This window comes from Bactrocera oleae, chromosome 6, assembly GCF_042242935.1.
Source record: "Bactrocera oleae isolate idBacOlea1 chromosome 6, idBacOlea1, whole genome shotgun sequence".
Lineage (NCBI taxonomy): Eukaryota > Metazoa > Arthropoda > Insecta > Diptera > Tephritidae > Bactrocera > Bactrocera oleae.
The window spans coordinates 18,608,592-18,626,261 of NC_091540.1; the positions used below are offsets into that span (position 1 = coordinate 18,608,592).

Consider the following 17,670-nt stretch of genomic DNA (forward strand, 5'->3'; position numbering starts at 1 on the left):
ATATTTTTGACTTTTTCGAAACTCCTTTAGTAAAAAGTTTCCGCAGGCTAGTTAGTAATATAAGGTGTTAATTCAGTATGTTTTTCATATATTCCCCTCGTTAAATCTTTTCTACACGTCATGACGTAGAGTACCGAAATAGTTGATTAAATAGAGCAGCACTTGATTATAAAGAACTCTGCCACTTTTTAATATATTTTGTCTTAATACCACCAAATGAAATGAAACTTTTAATGGTATTAAACATATTAATTGCTAAATTACTAACATAAAAAAGAGTCTTCATGCATATTCTTTATACTTTATATAGTATAAAATTCCCACATTTCTACAATATAATTTTCTTGTTCAGATGAATCCGTTTGGCTTATTGTCAGCATCCACTGCAGATTATTTCTTGACTATAAAGTCTGCCTTTGTAAAACTGTTTGTATGGGAATCTAAAAAGTGCAGACATTACAACTACTTGTCACCGTCGACCAAATATTGGCTCATTCATGCCTACACAAACTAATTAAGAAGTTAGTAGACTACTTACTTGTTTAGCACTTGTACTGGACATATTTGAGTGCGCACACCATAAACTCTTTTATCGTCCAAATATCTGTAGAGTACAATATCCTACGCATTCAGATCTTCATGTTAACATTTAATTTTCTAATATATTTTCTTAATATAACCACATCATTAGGGTCAAGGCCACGGATGCGCAAAATACCAAAATATTTATAATTGATTATGTATAAATCTATATATCTGGTCAGATTAGAGCTAAACTCAAATTATTTGTAACATATATTAATTTTAATCGTCGCAACTTGGCGCTTGATGTAATCTTACTTTTGATTGCTATTCAGTTCTTAAGTAATCTTACATTATTGTGAGTATTAAAACACTGGGGCCTAGAGAAACTTACATGATTCAAATTAGCTTTTTCATATGTATGTGTATAATTTCGGTTTTTTTTATTAGTGGTTTTCACTACACATACAGGGTGCTGCAACACATTTGAATTATTTTAGCATGGTCGAGTTTGCGGTGGTGAAATTTAAAGAATAATTTTCGAGGTAAAAGGTTTGTTAATAAGACTCTTCTGAAAATATATTGAATAATATTTGAGTTATTTAACTTTTTTCGATACTTAAACACTGCCAGTTTTATATCATATATATATATATTGACGGAGATTTTACCTATTTAAAAAAAAAAATATTCTAATAAATATCAGATATAAATTTTTACTCTAAAATTAAATAATTTTTCAGACTTAGGTCTTTAGTAATTGATTTGTAAGTTACCCTTTATACATTTAAACCAAGCAATGCTTTACTTTATTCTATCAGCGACATAAATTTAGTTAACTAAAATAGTATGCTCAATTTTATTACGCAAAAACTCAAAGTATAAAGACATTTGTTAATGAAAAACAGAGTAAGCTTAACGCCGGCATACCCACACATACATATATATAAATTTTCATAAATAGTAAAATAGCAAAGTTATAGCAAATTCAACTTAACACCAACATTCCGTGTGGCATTTGCATAAACCTCACACACACACATATGCATAACTAATTATACTCACAGAGCAACGTACGCAGCGGAGAGCAATATTGTTGTCACCAGCAAATATTTATTTATGCAGCCGCTGGCATACGGGATTAATTTCATAACTAGTTAAGCTGCAGTTGCTAATTTATTTATGGGCACAAGAGCATTGTGCAAATTGCAAACTAGAATCGATTTTTGTATTGAAAATAACGGTGTTTTTTTCATATATATTCTAGTAAACAAACAAGTTGCTTATGAGCCGCTATACCAACGACAATATTTCTACGAAACCGTTAAGCCGATTGGCGGTGGATTTGTTGCTTACAAACTAGTTTTCCCTCACTGGCTCACATTGGCTTTTGTTGCACACTTTGCTATTGTTAGTGTCGACAAATTTACCAATTTGCCTTCTTTTATAAATTCCCTTGTCTATTTGTTACATTTATTCGGTAAAAATAAATATATAACTCTTAATTTCATTGTATTACCTTCGGCTAAATTTGATCGAGACACAAATGAAACGAAATAAACCAAATTAAACCAAAACTTGGCGCAAACTTTGTTATTGGCCAATTCTATTACATTGACTTCCACGGAAATAAACGCACACGCAAACACACAAACTTGTTTGCTTCACTTTCGCCCTTGTATTTTGCCGGTCTCGTTTGACGCTCGCTTATATTTCTTGTAGTTGCTGTTGTCTTTTTTTCTCTTTAATTTATTTTCGTATATTTTTTGGAATTTCGCCTTTGCCACTGCTCTCAATAACACTGCTGCCACTCTCGGCCAACTTCACTGCCACTTCCGTTCTTAGCCAATCTACCAACACAGAGTAAAGGTAAGTGAAAAATATTTTGAAATTTCCAGCCACGCTCTGTTCGCATTGAATTGATAACGATGACTGAATCGCGTTTGGTCAAAAGGTTTAGTTTTATTCGCTGTTGCTGCACGCGTTTGTTGTAAGGATACTTTCGTCGAGCTTTTCGGCGCACGCAAAAGCTCTCCAGAAGCATTAGGGTTGACTACCTGGCTGACTAATAGGATGAATTGTATGAAGAGCGGCAATAAGAGAGTGTATAATGTGTTTAAGAGAGTACAATTTTGCAAACGCTAGACCAATTTAATTTGTTGAAGGATACTAACAATAACAATCAAAACAAGTGAGGAAAGGCTAAGTTCGGGTGTAACCGTACAATTTATACTCTCGCAAGATAAAGTGATATACGTGATTTTCGAATATATTGTAATTAAATTAAAAGCAGGAAGCATTGTATCCATTATTTACAATTACAGGCAAGAAGATATACTATTATTAGAAAGAGATTCTTTCGGAATCTCAATAAAATTTCTTACATAATGACCGATAGATGCGGTATAAAGCTAACCGGAAGTTTGAAAACATTAATATTTGGTATATGGGTGCTTCAATACTAAACCACACAGATTGATCACTGGTGTCCACATATCTGGTGTCAGAGTTCTTGAAAAGTTAAAGTCCGATTTCGACAATTTTTGGGCGTTATATTAAGTACCTTGAGGTCACTATTTGTGCAAAGTTTTACTCTGATAACTTCATTGATGTTTGATTTGTATATTGTAAAGTGAAACAATCAGATTCACCGAATTTGATTTAAATTGATTTAAATTGGTCCGGAATTGATTAGTAGGTCCGGAGATATGTGATTTTACCTAAAATGGGCGGTGACACGCCTATCGTCCAACTTTGACAACTGATTTTATAAAGTCTTCTAGTGCCTCCTTTTAACAAAGCCATAATATAGGGAGTGGGCGTGGTTATCATCCGATTTCACCAGTTTTGGGGCTGTCGCAAGAGGGGTCGAAATGATTCCTCCTGTGATAACTTGGGTCATATAGCTTAAGCGGTTTGGAAGATATATACATTAAACCTATTATGGGTTAGGCCACGCCTACTTTTATAAAATTTTCAAACCACTATTCCCCTTATTGTTGCGATTCGTTGCACCAAATAACAGTTTTTAATCTTAATTTGCGGTTTAGTTATGACAATTTATGGGTTATCGATTAATAGCGTTTTGTGGGCGCGGCCGTGGTCCGATTGCGATCAAATAAAAGCTCATCCTCCCTATTCGACCAAGGAATACGTGTACAATAGTTGTCTGACGATATCACAATTTTTACTCAAGTTACAGCTTGCACATACGGACGTACAGATAGACATCCGGATTTCAACTCGTCTCGTCATCCTGATCATTTACATATATATATATAAAAGCTATCTCGGTTAGTTTTAGGTAATACAAACAACCATCTGGTGAACAAAACTATTTTGCTCTGTAGCACCATGTAAGCAAAAGTATAATATCTGTAAACGCTGCAAAATTTTGTTGGTCAAATCTATTGATATTTACTAAGCTACTGAGTTGTTTTAACATGTTTTGAAACCAAATGTCTATACAACAGAATTCTAATCATACATCTCCTTTATTTATATACGTGTTTTTGTTCAAGCAAAATGAAACAGTTCATGGAAATGGATATCGATGGCTTTTGGCTAATTATGCCCGCCAGCAAATTAGTGAAATCAGACTATTGTATTTCTGTAATGAAAATTCCGTGGATGTTTGATGTTAAAAGGAGGTCTTCTGATTTCCTCTCTAACTACATTTTGTAGCATTATTTGAAGATCAATATGTACGCCAACAATGCTTGATCCATTAACGAGCGCAAGGCAAACATTCGTGCATAACACTATACCGTTGCTCGAAAAAGTAATGAGGAATGGCGCAAAAACGGTTTACTGTTATCCCGTACGTGACCACCTTACGTGCACAGATTAAATATTACGAAGATTGCTTTATATTTTGGTATTAGAGAATAAAACCACATATATATCATGCAATGTCGCTTTATTGGTTTTCAAAAAGTTTAAATTAATTGTCAAACACAGTTTTGCCACTCTGTTTGAGGTATCATAAAACATGTGTTCTGAACGCATCAGCCGCAGCTTCAGATTTCGAAAAACGTTGATTATGATATTGATAGTTTATCTTTTACGTACGAGAATAAAACTAAGTCATTCGGTTTCATGTCAGGACTATACGGTGGATGACTCATCGATGTTTCGAGTGCTCAAAAATGCAGTTGTTTTAATGATGTGTGAGAACTCGCATTATCGTGGAAAAAGTGATCCATCTTCGGCGTTAGGTTCTTCCGATTTCTTTAAAGACAACATCACGCCGAATTCCTCAAAAATATATGAATATTCTCTTGTGTCACTTAAACAATAAGACTTTTGATCTGTCTGAGGTTGTAAACACCAAATTTGGAAGAATAAAGTACGCAACATCAACTTCGGTATAAAACAGCAAGATGAGATATTTCTATCCCTAGGTTATTGTACTCTTGAACATAACTATTATGAATTAGCGTTCCAAAATTTTTTATATTTTTGCAACATGTTGCTACAGAGTACCATATAATAGGAATGCTAATGGTTGCTGGTATCACCTCAAACTAATCCAGTTAGATATAAGGTCATATGTACATATGTAAATGAGCAAATTGAGGCGACGAGTTGAAATCCGGGTAACTGTCTGAACGTCTGTGCATGCTTTAACTTGAGTAAAAATTGAGATATATTGATAAAATTTTGGTACCATAAGAAGGTTGGTATTTTAGATGGGCGTAATCGGACCACTGCACAGTGGTTTCGCCTATAGGCCAAAAAAAAAACGCATCATGTAAAAAAAAATATCGAATAAGTAAAAAAACCGAAGAAACCGAAATTTCGGGAAATCTAACGGAACTTTCTAAAAATAGCATTGAAATAGTTATCACCTATTAATTTTTAAAGCAGGTATACGTAGCGTGAATATTTCATAACAAAAGCGAAGTTCAAAGTGGTCAGGCGATTTTTTACGATTACGAATTAAAATTCCTTTTAATGCATCTTGAAGTTGAAGATATTTACTTTATGTTACAAAATTAACAAAACAAAATTATATCGATACTTTTTTTATCCCGTATTTTATGCATTTTACGTGAGTCTTTAATATGTTTATGCAAGGTTTTAGTTGTCTTCCACCCCGCTTCCCCTATTCATATCTTTTTTAGTGTATTTGAGTATGTATTAAGGTAGGAAAAAAGCTAAGTGTAGCTGCCCAAATTTCAATCAAAATAAAATTTGCCTTGAAAAGTCATTGCTTTGCCCTGTTGTTGTGCTGTATTTTAGTATATTTCAATAATCTTGATATATGTGCCGATATTATGAGAATTGATAAATATTTAATACTCAGAGCCTCAACTTTGTTTTATGTCAGATCTTCGGGCTACAAAATTAATTCAGTAAAATTTGGAGACTATGCTCTTGAAACTGCAAAGCAGTTGAGTGGCAAATAATCTTGGTTTTAACTCGCTACATCGGTTCATAAAATTTTACTTTACGGTTTTGAAGTTATAAAACATTCCTTGATTTCAATTGCAGAGCTTTCTGAAGAAGAGGAAAATTAAAGAATAAGGTTCCGATTACCACATACTCGTACATGGAAAAATGTATACTTTACTCCAAATACAGATATAATGAACAGATTGCTGTTAAGCACTGATCCCTTTATTATTGCGCAAGGAAAACTTCCTTATAACATCAAATTAACGCTACTAAAGTCAACTTTAGATTTACTTGATGTGATAATGTGAAAATCATTCGACAATAATGATGAAACAGTACAAACTTATAAAATTGTTGTTCGTTTTTGATATAATATAAGCATATTTTTTTAGGGTTATTTTTCTGTTATCACAACATTTTTTAGTACCACCAATAAAAGCTTTTTCTTTAAAGTGTGTATTTCACTTTTGTATTGAATTATTATAAGTTAAACCACGGCCAGTTTCCCTTAAAATAAAAATATATAAAAAATTGATGGATTCGTTACTGACTGTTACTATGGGAGCTATAGGATATAGTGGTCTCATCTAATATTATTTATGGTCGCCAATAAATTGACATAACAAAGCTCAATAGTAATATAAAAAAATATTATTTGGTACATCGAATCGCATTAGGCAGAGGCACCTGCGGTTTAAAAATTTTAAAATTAAACAAAAACGACAGTGTGAAAATGGGTGCAATCAGGTGATAACCCCGCCCACTCCCCATATAACGGTTTTGTTAACAACTATTAAAAGTGCGATAACTCAATAAATAAACAAGTCAAAAGCTTTGAATTTTACACATAGGATAGTACAATTAAGTTTTATAGGAGCCAATACAAAAATGGGACAATGGCAACGCCCACCATTGGATGAAACCCATATCTCGGAATCTAGTTGACCGATTTCACACAAATTTGATAAGTAACATTATCCTGACTTGTGTATGTTACAGCGCGAAAATGGGGGGATTATAACCCCGCCTACTTCCTACATAACACAAATTTAATATGTTATTATTATTATTTGTTATAAATATATTAAAATAAAACTTAGCAAACAGAGTGCCTTTATGATATGCCATATCAAGTTTAAAATTGTCACAATCGGTTCATAACTGTTCAAGCCCTTATATGCCGAAAATTTGGACCCCAGTGCATATGTATAAGTTATATAACTGGAGTTCGGAGAGAATCCTTTCCTGATAATATTATGTCTGTATGTAAAAAATGGATTAAATCGGGTCAATACTTCTCTTAGCCCCCATATAACTAATAGAAAGATTTTCGAACTTCGATTATTAACTGTAGTCGTCTTTGGTTTTTGCAAGTTGCAAGAGTATAAAATGTTCGGTTAACCCGAACTTAGCCCTTCCTTACTTGTTGGGTTTTAAAACAACTCAATCTCCAACGAGATATTCCTTTTGGACTAGTTATTCCTTATTTCTTCTTTAAGGATTCAAGATTACCCGCACAATTTTTTCAGAGTTTAAAAATATACGGCAGCTTAAGACAAGAGCTTTATTATATGTTACTCAACCTCCACACTGATGTTGAAAACCAGGAATAGCTAAAATAGCTAAAATTCTAAGCTTTAATATGTATTCTAATAATATCTACTCTCTCTGTATTATCTGTGCAATCGAATGACTTATCGATTCGCAACGATTTCACAAATCTCCACACCAAGATTTATCAAGTGGCATGTATAGTGTGAATAACTTGCAGCGAACGAATAAAAAATAAATAAAAAATGTCAATGTCAACCTGAACGGAGTGTTATGAAAGCATTTCCGCTCGTATGCACCGTTATATAGTTTAATGCAAGCGGAAATGGTGTCGCTCCTCAACGGCTACGGCTCATCAACTACAGTTATGTAAAAATAAACAAACAGTAGCTGACAAGCCAAGCAAATGTAACTCACGCAGAAAGTGGTGAAGGGGAGACTGAAATAAAATGAAGACAAGCAGCGGCAATGTGTGAAGGTATAAAATGGCGACGGGCGAAAGTGAAGCGAGATTAAAGTAGCAGCATGCAACACGACAAAGGGCTTCGGAAAACATGCATATGCAGAGGTCAAAGATGCAGTAGCGCAGGGGGCGCTTGCATAAACACACACGAGTGCGCTCGTGTGCACGCAAAAAGTAGATATTCAGTTGGTTATATGCAAAATATATATTTGCGTGTAGATATATAAGTGTGTGTGTGTGTGTATATGGAGCAATGCGAGAGCTTGAACTTCACTATTGGATACAAGAATAAAAGTGTACGGAACATCACGAAAGGTTGAGCTGCACATATAGTGCACCCACACATATACATCCATATGTGCTGATAGAATGGAAAAATATCGATTTGAATATTAGATGAGCTGACGGCGCCTGACACCGACACAACTCATCAGTTTGTTCATACGCCAATTGTGTGTGCCAGGAGCGACGGCTGAAAACTGAAGACAACAAAGGCGGCACAATAGCAAACCAACAACAAGACAAGAAGACAGTCAACAATTTTCTCTACCCCTCGATCACATCCACTTACCCGCTCTAACTGGATCCGCTTTCATTTGCAGCAAGTTTCAGTTCAATTCGACTATATTTGACTTGATGTGTATGTGTATCACATGTGCCTGTGGCGTTCGCGCAAATTGATTGCACCTTTATAACGACACCACAATACGTCCTCGGCTCTGAATTTTGCTACAGGCGTTTATTTGAAAGACGCTCAGCAAAAGACTAAAGACTTCGTAATCCAAGACCCCACATAACTTTGCATCAATTTGTTATTGAACTTGAAAGGTTACCTACATCGCTCGTTTGTTGGCAAACGAAAAAGTGAAGCGTATCGATTATGTGCGATATAAATTATGTATGAATGTCATGAGTTTGAGTTTGCTTTATTACTTCGATGGGCGCTATTTGATGGATTTGAAAGAGAATCCTTAAATTTTACACATATTATAAGCCTTCGTTAACAAGAGTATAGATATATAACTATTTGAAAAATTTATTTACAACCTATTTCTGTTGTATCCTCAATTTCTGATTGTAACGCATGATGTTAATCGATATAGTATACCAAGTTCTATGTAATATTTTATTTTAAAAATATCCCAAATTTTCATTTTTCGGTATTTTAATCGATTTATTTCATGAATAGGAATTCAAAGAGTTAAATGTATCTTTGACCTAATTTTCTTGATGGGGAACAATGACAGCAACAACCTTTTGTAACTCTTTAGTGCAAATGTAGTGCTCTTCGCTCAGGACATTGGGTTTACACGGGATACTAAAAAAAGTTCTTCAACAACTCGAGTTGGTTAATCGATAACTGGTTATCGAACGTAGACTGTGCAAAAATTCGATATTTTTAATCCCATCCACACAATAACCCTTTTGTTGTTTATTTCTGTTTAAATTGGCTTTTCCAGAAGCATTTGCAAAGAAGTATGAAGATGCATCGGTTATGATATCATCACTAGCGTGTGTTTTCGAGATAAGTGCAGATGAGTCAGAAAAGTCAGTTAACGCTTGGATACAAATCGATATACCGTAAAATTTCGGTAAACATAATAAACAAATGTTTAAAACTGTCTACAAGTTTTTCCATAAGTCGATTGTAAAAACTAATAATTTGTAAGAGCTCTAAGAACTCAACTTGCTTTGTCTTTGAGCTTGACTAAAACTTTACTTTATAGTAATAAAGTGAAATTTTATTTTAACAGGTTAGGAACGGATATACTTTCAGATGTTCGCAAGATATTAATTTAAAAATATTGCGAAAGAATTCAACATTCATTATTCGACGAAATCTTAAATGAATTACAATCAAATATGGAATTTTAATAAGTTATATTCTAGGTCCTAAGTACATATGGTAATTTTTATAACTATATTTTTCTTCTCTTCAGCGAAATTTTTTTTAAAATCACCCTTAAATGAGATATTTCTGACATAAACTCAACCAAAGAGGCTTAAATTAATATATTGATGAGTAAAACGTCAACCAAAAGATCGGTTTAATTTAATATATTAGGAACATGGGGTTTAAACCAAGGTCTACCATAGACCAACTTCATTCTTATTCAGCTCTAAGCAATTTATATATAATGGGTGTGGCACTCGGGGACTGCCTGGACTGGGGGACAGTAAAGCATTTTTATCAAGCAATTATAATTACTTATTTATGTTTTATGCAGTATTCTTTTTTCTTTGATATTAATTAAAATTACACTTTTTGAGCGTGGTAACCGATAAGAACACAAATTTGTTTATATAGGTAAATGGTAACTAAACTAATAAACATAAGTTCGAGACTTGATATCCTCTAAATATCTGGATCAATGGTGGTCCCATCTTTGGTGTGGATTCTTGTGGATCACTATTTATTTTCAAATTCATTTTTTCCGAAAAAAAGGTGCCAACCGCTCTGATATTTTTTCAGCGAAGTTGGTGTTGAAATCACCAGCCTACCTAATTTCAATTGTATAGTTCAAGTCAAACGAGATACTGTTTCAAAGGTGGGATTGTTGCTAATATTCTGGCTCCCAATATTTAATAATTTATTTTTTTATTAAATTCCATAGTTTTATTTACCATTCAAATAATTGTATCAAGTATTTAATTTTTATTTTTGAATCACCCTGATCTTCAATTGTTTGTCCCGCTTAAAATATGCAAAATTGCGCCTAAAAGTATGCAAACATTTTGCGCATTGTTTGTGATCGTGTTAGGTTTGTTTTCGTTACTGAATGTTTTGATTCAGTCCCCGCGCTCAAAGCCCGCGATAGAAGCTATGCATTAGTTAAATAAGATTTGATAGAATAACGGAAGTTATTATATGTAGTATAATATAATTTTACATTAAACTAAATTATATCCAATACAAGAATAATGCCACACGTGTGTCGAATTTTGTCTAAATGGGTCGAGTAGGTCCAGAAATATGTTATTTCAGTTTAATGTCGACGGTACCACTAACATCATTCAGTTTTGATACCGGCTTCTATATAGCACTCAAGTGCCATATTTTATGTAAAATTAAACGTCTCTGACACATTTAGTTATTGTTTTATCACACTTTTATGTATTGTAGTAGTGTTTAGTAGTATTCTCGTCTTCCTGTTGAAGTAGTTAGTAATACATCTTTGATTTCATACTCTTTATATTTCCATCTAATGTATCTCAATGCTTGCGGGGGGGTTGGTATAGTTGTACACTCTCGGGAGCCTTCCATGAGCTCAGTCTTCGTCTTCCAAGCAGAGGTGGCTGCCAGAAGTAAAAGTAGAACTACTGTTCTGGAGCGCAGCATCCTTTAAAATGGTGACTATCCACTCGGATAGTAGGACTACATAATAACCTTGAGTTCGCTGAGTGTGCGCTCAAGATTAGTGAAATCATTGCTAGACCCCTTCTCTCTGGCCAAAGCGATATTGAAAGAAACTGTAAGGCTGACGAGCTTGCTAGGACACGTACCTCAGTCTCAATAACTGCGGAATGAAAACGAGTAGGAGCCCCGTTGGCTTCTTGTGGTTCAATACTGGACTGTACTACTAGCAGCAGCTGTGCAATCGCAAGGTCCTTCTGACCTAGGGTAAATCGTAAGAGGTCTAGGGAACTCTTCGCTCTTTGCAAGGTTCGCTCTTTGCAACCTTTCAATGCTTGTAGGAGTTCTAACTGGACACTGTCCCATCGGGATTCAGGCAGTAAGGTTGCTAGCTGTATTAGCTGTTCAATCTCAACACTTCCTCCTCGCATGTCACGCTTTCGCCAGATCAAGGCAAAAAACCTTAGATCCCATATTTTTGGACACCCACGTAGCGGATGTAGAAATAAAACACCAAAGCAAATTTGTGATAGGTTCAACGCGTTTTTGCCGATATCTGCTATCCACCTCTAGGAGGACTGCACTTAACAGTCTGAGTGTGATCATCCGTCGAGGTATTAGCCATCTAACCTAAACTAACATAATCTCAACCCACAAGTTATGTCTGAGTACAAATAAAGCAATTTCATATTAAACTATAGGGTTGTGTATTAGTGTAGTGTCCTTCAAGTGTTTTCCCTTTATTTATACCAACCGACACAAGTCTCACTTAATTTTGTTAAAATAACTAACATGCCGAAAACATATAGTTGGTTATGGCCTCGAAGAAGAAAGATCCTCATATTCAATATATAGCGATTTGTTAAAAATATGAACTAATCTCATCCATTTTGAGAATCAGTTCACATCATATACTTATAAGACGTAATGTTCTCACCAAAATGTATTAAAACATCTCGAATATTAACTGAAAAGTATATACGGTATATAGTTTTGGAAGCCAAGAAATGGTAACGGAATAACCTCAGATTTATAAATAAGCAGCTTTACCGTCACTATAAAGAACTATTTCTTTCGCAAATGGCGAGATCTGCCTTAATGGAGTCTAAGTTATAGGAATTCGCTTAGCATTTGGGCCAATAACTGATTTTCGGCTTAAACAAATATTTTCTCGATTTGAACACGGCAAATGTAAAGGCAAACAAGAGTGTTAGATGAGTGGGGTTCGCTGGGTATGCAAAGAGGTGGTTCTGTCTGACTACTTCCTGTCTCCTACCCAGGAGTTTAACCTACTACTATATTCAGAACGAAGTTGCGACAGGGTCATTCTAAATTTTTTGGCGCAACTCAAACTCTTCAACTGGAATGTACGCCATTCACTCGAAGAGAGTCGGTGAAGTGTTGATGGCTCCACTGAGAACGGCAGTCAGTACGTGTCTAAACCTTGTTGCGTACGAATTCTGACGTCAATATTTTACAATAACCTGTGTATGAGGGGATGTATGATTTCCTCTGGTGGTTGAGGGAGTTTCGAAATATAGAAGTTAAACAGTACCGGGGAGAAGACACCACCCTGGAGAACTTCTGTTTAATTCTTCTCGGTAGTGACAGTTGTAAATCAATAGGGATTCTTCTTCCAAATTCTCATTTCCCTCAAGTGTGCGCTGTGCCATGGATACATACAAACTTTTACCCCAAAAAGCGGATACGATTGAGACACTTTTAATCCATTTCACGCTCAAGCAAATAATCATTAAGGCCCATAGCGGTTAAAACAGGATACCACAGCAACTGTAGTGCTACATAATGAGCATGACAAAGCATAACGCTAGCTTGAAACGCATAAAATGTGGAATGAATGGAATTGTCGAAAGTATCACAATAACTTCGTGTTGATTCGCTTCGTTAAACAAACGCAACGGTTATATGTACCAAGGGGATTTCATTTAGAGGCAAATTACATAACCAAATGAAACTGTGAAAATTTAAAATAAAAACAACAACAAACAAATGAAACGGAATCGTAAATACCAAAAATAAAATTGGGATAATGAAACTTACACAAAAAAGTATGCAGCAAAATATAATGAAAGCGAGTAAAAGTGTAACAAAACCCGTTTACCCAAATTGTCCAATGTTAACTCGACCCAAAATTTATGGCAACGTCGGCAATCACAGAAAAGATCCACTAGAAAATAGCGATATATGCTTTAGATCAAGCAAAATATGGTTCGCTAACTCTTACACCAAATTAAATTGTAGAATCGCTGACTTAAAATCGGACAAAAGACACATATACATACCAGTTGTTATATGCAAACGAAATAGACACGGTTAAAAAATTGTGAAGACAAAAGCGAAAATACCAAAAATAAAAACATCAAAGCAAAGCACATTGCAACAAGCACGAAAAAATGGCGTCCCAACTGTGCGCCAAACAGTATGTTGATGTACACTCACACATACACACACATACGTAAAAGCGTACACGCATGTGAGTCGCAAGCAAAAAAATAAAGCAAACATTTGAGAGAAAGTGATGAGCTGGCCGAAACAACTAACGGTATGCTGTCGTCGCAGAGATTTGCGCTCACTTATAAACAAATTAAGTTAATATACGCTTAAGCGATACTAAGCAAAAAGCTAGGCAGATGAGCGATAAAAAGCAAGTCGGCTGACTGATCACGAAAGAAAAATGCTTAAAACGAAATGAGTAATGAGTTTCTTAGGCCTTTAAGTGGACTAGGGATAAATTGTCATGTAATATGAGAGTGTGAATAAGGAGTGACTCGGATTATACTAAGCTAGAATATATATTTACAGAGATATATACACATTAATACAATTAGTAAGAAAACAGCTGTCTTGCGTATAAAAACTGGGAATGGAGTAATGGAAAATATTAAAAAGAAACTTCAATTAAATATTATAAATATTTATTAATAACTGAAATAATATCTAACATCAATTCCGCTTAAATTTGACCTAAGAATACTAGCGCTATACACGAGGGCTTTCAGAATAGTACGTAACCTATACAGGAAAAATTAATGTTTCGGAAAAAAGGCGATTTATTCCTGATCTTTTATATATACATAACTTTATATCTATCTCGATTAATTTTAGGTGATACAAATAACCGTTACCAAGTTCTTAGGTAGAAAACCAATTTCAATATTTTTTCTATGAACTATAACATTGCACCTCAAACTGTTTTATATTCTATAAGCGCTTCCACCCAGCGCCTAAAAATTTGTACGAATTAGTTAAGCGATATGAAATCCATGATTACAATTAATTAGGCATAAACAATTTTGAGCTTATTAATACCAACCGATATTTGAGTTTAAAGACTTATGCACTAAAGATATATAAAAACCCGTAAAGAAATATATATTATTTTTTATAGTTATGTAGCTAAAGTATTTGAAAACTGATGCATCTCTAAAAAGTTTGATTGAAGTCAAATCTTAAATGTCCAAAATGTAGATTATATTAAAGGTTTCCCTTTCCTGTCATAATCAATAAGCTACAGAACTGTATGTATGTATGTATTTTCATTTCTATAAACTTTTCAAGACACTATATATTTAATTTAAGCGATTATATGTTAAATATGTACATAAGTTTTGACGCACTTAAAAAAGCTCTATTATCTATTATATTGCGCTGCACTGTATTTTTCACACACAAAGCATTTTTTTGCATTAAAACATGTGAAATTGAATTCTTGTGTCACTTTATGTTATGCAAATGAGTTCTTTTAGTTTACTAAAAAATTCACTTTTTACAAAGAGGACACTTTTACAAAAGCAAACACATAAATATTAGAAACGTGTTTATTCTACTTTTTGGTGGGTATGGTATGCAGGCAGTTGAATTATTTGCCTTTAAAGATTGATTTGGGTCGCCCACAAGAATCGCTTAAAAGTCAGCCCTCTTTACATAAATGATGAAGTTGATAACAGAGCTGTCAGTGTGGATTTCGGTATGTAAACAATACAAGAGGCAAAATTATAAATCGCATTTATTTCATCTATTTTTCAAGGGTTTGGTTCGGAGAGTATAATCAAATAAAATTCATTTTACGGCAGTTTGAATTTTGTCCGTTATTTTAAATGTATTTGGTGGCAACAATAATTTTATTTTGCTTTCTCGCTAAAAACAAAATCGGTCAGACAAAAGCGCATTTGCCTATTGTGAGCGTTTTAGTTTTGATTGATTGACGTTTTTGCCATTACAGTTACACACTAATGCATATGTTAAACGAATGACTGACACATGGCAAAAGTGAATGATACGAAATAAGTGTTTGCCATTTTTTAGGTTAGGTGGATAGCGAATAATTGAATTTATCCTCAAACTGCTGTCGTCAAAATTGGATTTTAATTAATTCAGCTTACATTTATTTCTCCTTCTCAGGTTTTATTATCACACGCTTTATTTTTAAATTATGATTTCAATCCAATTTAAAATTGATCTAAAGTGACGAAATAATTTAAAGGACTTTCTAACTTATTTTGTGGTTTTCAACTTGTAATATTAACGATAAAGATTTTTAGTGTTAAGAAATAAAACAAGCTAATTAAATTAAACAAAACAAATTGTAAATGGCAAGAAAACAAGATTCTTAGTTTTTATTATTTTATTTAAAGTGGCAACTCTATTTTACGGTAATGAGGCTACAGAGTTAATTCCGTAATGCCTAATACCTTCACCTTATGTTTGGCAAGTTTTCGTAATATTTTTGGTTTAATTTTTTTTAAAGGTGGCAACTCCATACGAAAATATAATGAAATTATACCCAAATAAAGCGGATTTTTGAGTAAAGCCCTACATTTATGGATATTTTGTAGTATTTGCAGTTTTATTTTTTCGAAAGTTGGCAACTCTATTTTAATATATATCCTTAATAAATGTCCTTCGAATACTTGATCGAAAGTTTACATAGGGGGTTATGTTTTGACACATTTTATGTAATAAAAGTTTGATTTTATCAATGGGTGGCAACTAAGTATATTCCAATATTCAAAATTTGCTTTCTGTAATCATTTGTGTTTGTTATTGCGAAATTTAATTCCAGGAAACAACAAATTGGTTCGAGTGTAAACATTTAGATTCCTATGAGTCACATTTTGATCTAAGTACATCAAATGTCTATATAAGAAATAGAATTTGCGTTGTAACAAAGTAAAGCGTGATATGATGAAATGGCTAACATTACTATACACACTGAAAATTTGACACAAATCCGTAAACAAAAATGGCCGTCATGAGCTGTCAAATTCACGTCATCACTATTAGTAGACGCTGTATGGTATATATCCGATTTAAGTTGCTAAGATCTATTCATAAACATTAATCTCATAAAGTAAATTAAATCAATATTTTAAATATTAGCGGCGTTTGTGGTCCTTTGTGGTGCCAAAAAACTACTAGTCATTCAACAATAGGCCCATGAACCGAGGAAGCGCTTTGAGCCTATGATAAATCGGTTGAGGTAGCTTTTTTCGTTTCGTTCGAAGAGTAAGTGTTGAGATATTTGTACGTTGCTTTTTGTCGGACACATCTGATAATTGATGTAGTAGCACATTATGGTGTTAAAACCCCCACCACTACAACAATGTGAATCTTCTTGTAAGCAAATTGTTAAATGAACCTCTTTCATTGTACTTTGGGTCAAATGGATGTCGATATTATAATCGCTATGAATATAAGTCTATGATTTTGGTCAATTAAAAACACAAGTCCCTGCTCAGTCAGCTTTTCTGATTTTGCTCCAGAAAGTTCGCAAGAAGGCCACTTAGGCGGAGACTATCCTCTGTCAAGCTTTAGTAAAATTATATTAAGTTATTTCAGCCTTGTATAAGTCCAAACGAACCTGTATTGAATGCATGGTAGTTACTGGCAACCCATCGACAAAAAAAATGTAACTATACAAACGTTTATTACCCAACCCATCCGCTTTGTGAGCACTTTTTGCACGGAAAATTCAATATACATACTTATGCTTCTGCATGTCTTCGAAAATATTGATTTTTAGTGATTTTTACACATCTGATATAACATTACATTACGACCGTTACACAACCAGGCATACTTATACATACATATGTATTACTAAAGCGGCTGGCTGAGTTTTAACTAAAAACGTAAAAAATAATTAAACAAAAATGTTTACCTGCAACAAATAATATACATATAAGCAATTCAGCAGACTGTTAAAAGGTTCAAACGCAGCGATCCGATAAACGAACACACAAAATCATACAAAGCACACGAACTATCGAACTGCCAAATGCTACAACATCTCCAACATGTTGGTAAACAAACAATTACGGAAGCGGCAATACAATCAACACGCGATTTGGGGAGACGG

At 34.0% G+C, this 17,670-nt stretch overlaps 1 protein-coding gene across 3 annotated transcripts in view; it reads right to left on the reverse strand.

Moving 5' to 3' along the window:
- LOC106616276 (uncharacterized) overlaps nt 1–2,440 on the reverse strand; it is a 130,718-nt gene extending 128,278 nt beyond the window's left edge. For 2 of the 3 annotated variants that reach the window (XM_014232855.3, XM_036360450.2), the window contains exon 1: nt 2,042–2,440. The gene's annotated coding sequence lies outside the window, so the exon portion shown is untranslated. Of the gene's footprint in view, nt 1–1,587 lie in introns of all 3 variants that reach the window. The other variant, XM_036360451.2, reaches the window with a different exon arrangement.
- Between the last annotated feature and the right edge of the window lie 15,230 nt (nt 2,441–17,670).